General features: G+C 33.9%; 2 long non-coding RNA genes across 2 annotated transcripts; one reads left to right on the forward strand and one right to left on the reverse strand.

Annotated features, from left to right (window-relative positions):
- Window positions 1-208: 208 nt before the first annotated feature.
- Window positions 209-943, reverse strand: LOC133187537 (uncharacterized). Its single transcript, XR_009721210.1, has 3 exons — window positions 866-943; window positions 427-522; window positions 209-273 (listed from the first exon to the last, which is right to left on the reverse strand). It is a non-coding gene; the product is annotated as an uncharacterized LOC133187537 (long non-coding RNA).
- Window positions 944-1173: 230 nt separating this feature from the next.
- Window positions 1174-3265, forward strand: LOC133187536 (uncharacterized). Its single transcript, XR_009721209.1, has 4 exons — window positions 1174-1376; window positions 1961-2057; window positions 2281-2426; window positions 2704-3265. It is a non-coding gene; the product is annotated as an uncharacterized LOC133187536 (long non-coding RNA).
- Window positions 3266-7926: the final 4661 nt, after the last annotated feature.

Raw genomic sequence — 7926 nt, forward strand, 5'->3', positions numbered from 1 at the left:
TGGATAAATATAGTCAATGTTTTCATAAATACTTCTGAGTTTGAAGCATACCAAAGAATGATTTTAAAAATACACAATGCAATCACAGTTAATAGTTATGAATTGCCGAACACCCTTATGTTTGTTTTCTTCACAATTAAAGGATACTTTAGCTCTAAGCAACACTTGCCATCTATAAAATTCAACTCTTGAACTCTTCTCAAGTGTATCTTCTTCATGAAAGATATGTCAATAAGGTGTTAACTCTCTCACAGTAAGCTGAGTAGCTGGAGCCTGGAAAAAGTAATAACACATTTTTTGAAAACAGAAATGTATAATTAGACTGACTCCCGAAAAAGTCAAGCAATTGATAATTTAAATAATTGTTTGAGTAACATTCTTATGATATTATTTATTGATTTTTTAAAAACTAATATGTACAAGTACCGTCAAAAAAACATTGGGATCCCTTGGTCTGGTAAATCATACATTGTTGTCATCCATGACTTTCTTCAAGAACCTGCATAATTGATTTCACTGTACCTGTTTTTGAAAATATACATGGTTTAGAATACAAAATAATATCTATAAAATATAACCTAACTTGTCCTCTATTAAAAACATTGCCATACCCTGGCTTCTACATTTTTTCCTAGCACTAATGTAAACCACTGTAAACAGCTAAACATTCTGAAATTGTGACTTAGAATTGTTTTCCTTGGTCTTGTTTAATCCATGATCATTTACAGAAAAAAAAATGGAACATTATCCCCAGTTTATCAAGTTACTTATCTAAAAACACATATTTAGCGTAGTTTTTCCTGACTTTCATCAGTTTCAATGTTTCACAATATATGCTGAAAACAGATGGAAAACGTAAACAAACCTGCAGTGCATGCCAGCCCGGGAGCTCGAACAGTTTTCCAAGCAATAACCTCCTTAAATCTTCTGGTAGATGGAAAGGTATCAATTCAACTGATCACTGGTTGCATATTTTCGTCAAAAATACCAGAAAATACAGATGAGACCCGCTCAACTTGATTTGAAATGAATGGCTATTCATTGGAATACACAGTGCCATATTTGGGTTACTGTTAAAAGTAGATCGTTCGTTTTGTATTCGAGAAGACTTGAATGAAGAGGATTACACAATACTGAGGTGGAAAACATCTGTATATATGATAAAATATATTTCAGTATTTTAAAGTAAAGGTTGTCAAATGAACGGGATATATTACTGATATTACCTCTTATAAACAAAACTAATAAGCGTAGGACTTATTCAGGGCATTTGCAATGTATGGGAACCAGTCTACGAGGCAACAAAAATTCCGCCAAGAATAAACAAAGAGATTGCGGGATGTTGTTTACGTGTGTCACTCGACACTGACTGCAAGGTAATGAAAATGTGCTTATTTTTTGTGTATAACTGTTTTTCTGTCTTTCAAGATATTGAACAACAGTCGTTTAACATTTAGACGAAACATCTAGGGGAGGGAGGGAAGAAGAGGGGTCACCTCTCAAGTTGTTGCATCTGCTATATAGTGTGGTGGTATCAGTGTCAGGATATAATAAATTAAAATGAAAAAAATCATAATAAAAATTTTGTTATAGATTTAGGAAAGCTAAATAAAGGGGCGACTATTTTTTGTTTGATGCGGGGGGGGGGGGGGGGTAAAATATATTAAAATCAAAAATGTTTAAAAGATATAATCTCATCTCAACTAGAAAAATGATTAATAATCTTTCCTTGTCTGATGCCATTATTCTCTTTACCTCACTGAAATAAGAGTTTCTGAGTCAGTTTATTATTTCCTTTTTGTAATGGGGGGGGGGGGGGGTTCAAACTTTGTTCATTTAAGATAAACATGAATAATCTGTCCCTCATTATTAAGGAAATCAAATATTCTGTTCATCACTGACTTGAAAATAATTAATCCGAATTTCAAAAAATTACCTTTTCATAATTTATCTTTTGTAGAAACAAAGAGTGGAGAGCTAATGCATGGTGCTAAGTATGGAAAGGTCTCTTGTGGTTTGGTTGTGCCAGAGACAAATGTGCATTATTTCCATGTTGGGTAATGTCCTTAAGAATGGAATTTTTTTCAAATACAAGGGACATGACTTTTTTCATACATTATCACTGTACAGGGATCAAAATATTTTTAAACATTGTTAGATACTCACTGCATTATTTCATCTTCAGAAAAGTATTTAAATTATTTTGTCACATTTTTTAAAGAGACCAGTGTGGTGGAGGTTTTTTTTTAAATTTTAATCTTGAATTTTGATATTATACAGGTCAGAAGTCTCGGTACACTTTAGGTGAGTGGCAGTTGGGTAGATGGATGACCTTCAGATAGTTTGAGATGAAGAAGTTCTTTTAAATGATTGAAAGTGATCATCATAGAATCAACTCCATTATGAAGATAAATTATGAGAGTCAGGTGAGGAATTGACTTCAATGTGTTATAACATTGTGTAAATGAATCTTCATTATTAAGATCTTTTACATTTTATTTTTGAACTTGTTTTTCTATTATTCTAAACTTCCAAAAATAAAATTAAAGTTGTTAAAGCATGCTACAGACATTTAACGTATCTTGGCAAGTTTTCAAGGTTATTGCAGAAGTGCTTTAATTTCAAAAGATAACTAATTAATGCAAACCTGGAAAAGAAATGGATGTTATTCTCTATAATTTCAAAGATTATGTTTATTATTAGCACTTCTTTTGTCCAACACCTGAGAGATCTGAGTACCCAGCCTACTGTTGAATTAATTGGTGACCAAGAAAAGATGACAGAGAGGGGAATCAAATATGGATGCCATCATGATCAAGAATATATATAGATGAACATTCAAGCATTTATAATAATGAAAGTCATTCAGCAAGAGAGTTTTTGCACAAGTTTAATTTTCAGTAAAATTGTGTATATTGTGCACTGAGGAACTTAGTATGTAACTCATTATGATTATCCATTTCTTTAGAGGATGTATTCGGAGTATATTTAAATAATCATTATCTTCTAGAAAAGAGCACACAAAACTTTTCTCTCTGTGCGAAGCATGACACATATGCATACACTCCAGCATTTACCACAACCACAGTTACATATTTTCCAGGGCGTTTGAAGTCGAGCACATACATGAAAATGTGTTAAGCTGGACACGTGCAAACACACAAGCATCTATCACAACCAATTACATATTTTCCAAGGCGTGTGAAGTCGAGCACATACATGAAAATGTGTGAAGCTGGACACATATGCAAACACACAAGCATCTACCACAATACCAGTTACATATTTTCCAAGGCGTGTGAAGTCGAGCACATACATGAAAATGTGTGAAGCTGGGCCATATGCAAACACACAAGCATCTATCACAACCAATTACATATTTTCCAAGGCGTGTGAAGTCGAGCACATACATGAAAATGTGTGAAGCTGGACACATATGCAAACACACAAGCATCTATCACAACACCAGTTACATATTTTCCAAGGCGTGTGAAGTCGAGCACATACATGAAAATGTGTGAAGCTGGACACATATGCAAACACACAAGCATCTACCACAACACCAGTTACATATTTTCCAAGGCGTGTGAAGTCGAGCACATACATGAAAATGTGTGAAGCTGGACACATATGCAAACACACAAGCATCTATCACAACCAATTACATATTTTCCAAGGCGTGTGAAGTCGAGCACATACATGAAAATGTGTGAAGCTGGACACATATGCAAACACACAAGCATCTACCACAACACCAGTTACATATTTTCCAAGGCGTGTGAAGTCGAGCACATACATGAAAGTGTGTGAAGCTGGACACATATGCAAACACACAAGCATCTATCACAACCAATTACATATTTTCCAAGGCGTGTGAAGTCGAGCACATACATGAAAATGTGTGAAGCTGGACACATATGCAAACACACAAGCATCTACCACAACCAATTACATATTTTCCAAAGCGTGTGAAGATGGACACATATGCAAACATAATCTCCTACCACAGACGCAATACACATAACATTTAGTCCAAAGTATAAAGTCAAGCTCAAACAGGCTCACTGCGTGCAGCTGGACACATGCATTTACTTATGCATCTTGCAAAACTACATCTGAACCTATATTCTAATAGGTGTTTAAGCAATTTTGTGAATATGTAAATTGCACCATTATGCTTACAAGATGTCAACATTATTAACCTGTACATAAATACTCATTAGATAGCCTTTAATAGTTTAAGTTGGAAATACTAGTACTTTGCCTGATTTATGTTGTGTAGTTTCTCGTCAGTGATCTTGAGTAATAACTGAGTATGGCATTTTTAGTTCCATTTAAACTGCAAAGTTTTAACACATGTACATGCACCATAAAGGATAAATAATATTGTATTGTATTTTAACCTTTTTTAATTTTATTCTTTGTCATTTTATTGCCTGTTCAAGTAAAAGATGTAATCTTGTAATGTTTGTAACTGTTTTTGGTAGATATTTATGAAGCAGAAATTATAACAGAAAAGGTTTCAATACATCTACACAAGAAGCAAATAAAAAAAGAGTTCTCCATCTATCAGATATCAGCAAATCAGATGAGTTAAAGGTTAAGTCATAGGGAATTTTAAAGTTTATTATATCTATATTCTGATATCTGATACCATTTTTACATTTTTGATTGTCCATCTACAGTATACAAAAGTAGTATAAATTTTTTTATTTTGTAGATGACAATCTCTAATACTAAATAAACTGGAAATTGATGTAACGCTTGAAAATTTGTGTATTTTTAGTAAGATCGAGGTGAGGGTAACACAAAAGACACATCAGATACCTATTTATTTTAAAAGTCATAAACCATTTGTTGAAATCTTAAGTACGAGTGTATTAAACAAAGGCCAGTATTAAATAAGGATTTAAAAAAAATTCATATATATATATATATATCAACTTTAATGCAGCATTAAAGGTGAAAGGTTAAATTTAATTACCTTTTCTTTTAAGTAAAGGTTACCTTTTCACCTTTACTTTTTGTAAAGTTAATACAAAGATGACCTTGCTTTTTGGAGCACCTTTAATGAGATTTACTTTGCAAGTAAAGTTTTGTAAAGCTAGTTTTTCAAGCAGTGAGAGGGACAGCTAGGCGGACAGACAGACGGGCGGATAGACTCAGAGGAAACCTATCGTCTCCTCCGGTTTCAATTTATTTTATTAGTTGTTTATAGAAACCGGAGGGGACGATAGGTTTCCTCTGAGTCTGTCCGTCCGTCCGTCTGTCGGTCTGTCTGTCTGTCAGTCTGTCCACTTGGTTTTCCGCACTTTTTTTCTAAACGCTTGAAGATATTGAGCTGATTTTCGGCATGTGAGTGTATCTTGATGAGTTACAGATCAAGTTTGCATTTCGTTACGCTTCAGTGCTTTTTGACGGAATTACGACCTTTTCCTTTTTTCAGGGTTTTCCGCAATTTTTTTTCTAAACGCTTGCGGATATTGAGCTGATTTTTGGTATGTGACTTTACCATGATGAGTTATAGATGAAGGTTGCATTTCCTTCCGCTTCATTGATTTTTGACGGAATTATGGCATTTTCAATTTTTAACGGGAACCAGATTACACTTGCCGGTAGGTGACTAATATGCTAATGCAATACTCTCAGAATGCTTGTTCTTGATGAAAGGGCAGATTAATTACTCTATTTACATAAATGTACCACAAAATTAGAACTCTTTAGTGTGCAGTGTATAGAGGGCTCTTAAGCTCATGAAAAAAAATCCAACTTTTTCCTCATTTTTACCCTCCTGTTTATGTCATGTTTCATCATTGGCTTATTTCTTAATTCTAAACATTGAATTGTGAAGTGTAGATATATGTAGTATTACATGTACTGCAATAATTATTTTCAATAGGTCTTTCTTTGTTAACTTGAAAAAATGCACTATTCCATCCTAAAATGTTTTCAACTATGAAAACATTTTTACACCTTCTTCTGTGCCAATCCCAAAGTTGCGGGGTATTATTATCATAGTTTACAACTGATTATACGTCAAACGTATACGACAAATGTTTATTAAAATAAATTAAAATTAATAATAGTAATTGGCTATGAGTTGACTTATAGCTTTGAGTTTTCCACCTGTACACTGATGATTATTCGTGTCTCGAACGTGATTCTAATTGATTTTCATGGTCAAATTTTAAGAGTCAAGGACACACTTAAAGATCAAAATTTGTGAGTGAAATAAAATTGTTTAAATATTGTTAATTTTATGGTAGGATGGTCCAAATACAGTATACAATACGTACCTCTTAAACCCTGAGAAGTTTATTGTGTGTAAATCTTGATTATAAGGCATAGGTACAGTCATAGATGTAGTGTGTGTCATACACAGGTACAGTTGTGGATGTTGTTTATAAGGCACAGGTACAGTCATGGATGTAGAATAAAGTGTGTGTACTGGACAGGTACAGTCGTGGATGTTGTTTATAAGCACAAGTACAGTCATGGATGTAGAATAAAGTGTCTGTACTGGACAGGTGCAGTTGTGGATGTTATTTATAAGGCACAGGTACAGTCAGGGATGTAGAATAAAGTATGTATATATGCACAGGTACAGTCGTGGATGTTGTTCATAAGGCACAAGTACAGTCATGGATGTAGAATAAAGTGTGTGTACTGGACAGGTACAGTCATGGATGTTGTTTATAAGGCACAGGTACAGTCGTGGATGTTGTTTATAAGGCACAGGTGCAGTCAGGGATGTAGAATAAAGTATGTATATATGCAAAGATACAGTCGTGGATGTTGTCTATAAGGCACAAGTAAAGTCATGGATGTAGAATAACGTGTCTGTACTGGACAGGTGCAGTTGTGGATGTTGTTTATAAAACACAAGTACAGTCATGGATGAAGAATAAAGTGTGTGTACTGGACAGGTACAGTTGTGGATGTTGTTTATAAGGCACAGGTACAGACGGGGATGTAGAATTAGATGTGTATATTGCACAGGTACAGTCATGGATGTTGTCTATAAGGCACAGGTACAGTCATGGATGTAGAATAAAGTGTGTGTACTGGACAGGTACAGTCGTGTATGTTGTCAATCACGCACCGGTACAGTCATGGTGTAAAATTTCTAGAGTTGTCTGGACAGTACAGCAGAATGTTAGAGAGGTGGATCTAATAAAAATATTTACTTATACAAATATTTTCTTCGGATGTTATCGATAATTTTAGCATTAATTTCCTTTAATATGATCAATTATTTTGATACCATACCCTGCATATTTCAGGTATCACATCACGGTTATCGACCAGTCAAGATGTTAATTGTTCCATACATATAAAATTAATTTTTATCTCTTTTGAGAATTCTTTTTTTTTTGGGGGGGGGGGGGGTCTTCCAGCCTATTTTATAACTTTGATACCTGTGCCTAGTAAATTTTATGTACTTTGTAAATAAATAAAGGTGTTTTGTCAGGAACTATTCTTTTTCAGGGCATAGGAGGCTACTTCCTGGGGTGCACTTGAGATGTTTATATATAACACATTGAAAACGGGTGGATCAGCCCATTCCACCCGTATATATCGTAAGACATACAAATGTATATTTATGAGAAAAAAAAACCCTGTGTTTTTTATTGACACCACTTGCATGATCAATGTAATGGGTGAAATTAATAATATTGTGACGTACTTATACTTTCTAACATAAAATTAAGGATTACAAATTAATTCCAATATTTATTTTAATTTCCTTTTTTATTTTACTTTGTTTATTATTTACTCGTATATTTTCTATAATTATACTAGCATGTTTCATTTTTAAATTCATCATTATTATTGAGCACGTAGGATATTGAAATCATGCCCCCAGCCCCCTCCCCCCCCCCAAAAAAAAATAATAAAGACCTGGTTCATATTGTACTCTGAACA

This window comes from Saccostrea echinata, unplaced genomic scaffold (genome assembly GCF_033153115.1).
Source record: "Saccostrea echinata isolate AGI-Se365-2 ecotype Australia unplaced genomic scaffold, CSIRO_AGI_Sech_v1 ptg000015l, whole genome shotgun sequence".
Lineage (NCBI taxonomy): Eukaryota > Metazoa > Mollusca > Bivalvia > Ostreida > Ostreidae > Saccostrea > Saccostrea echinata.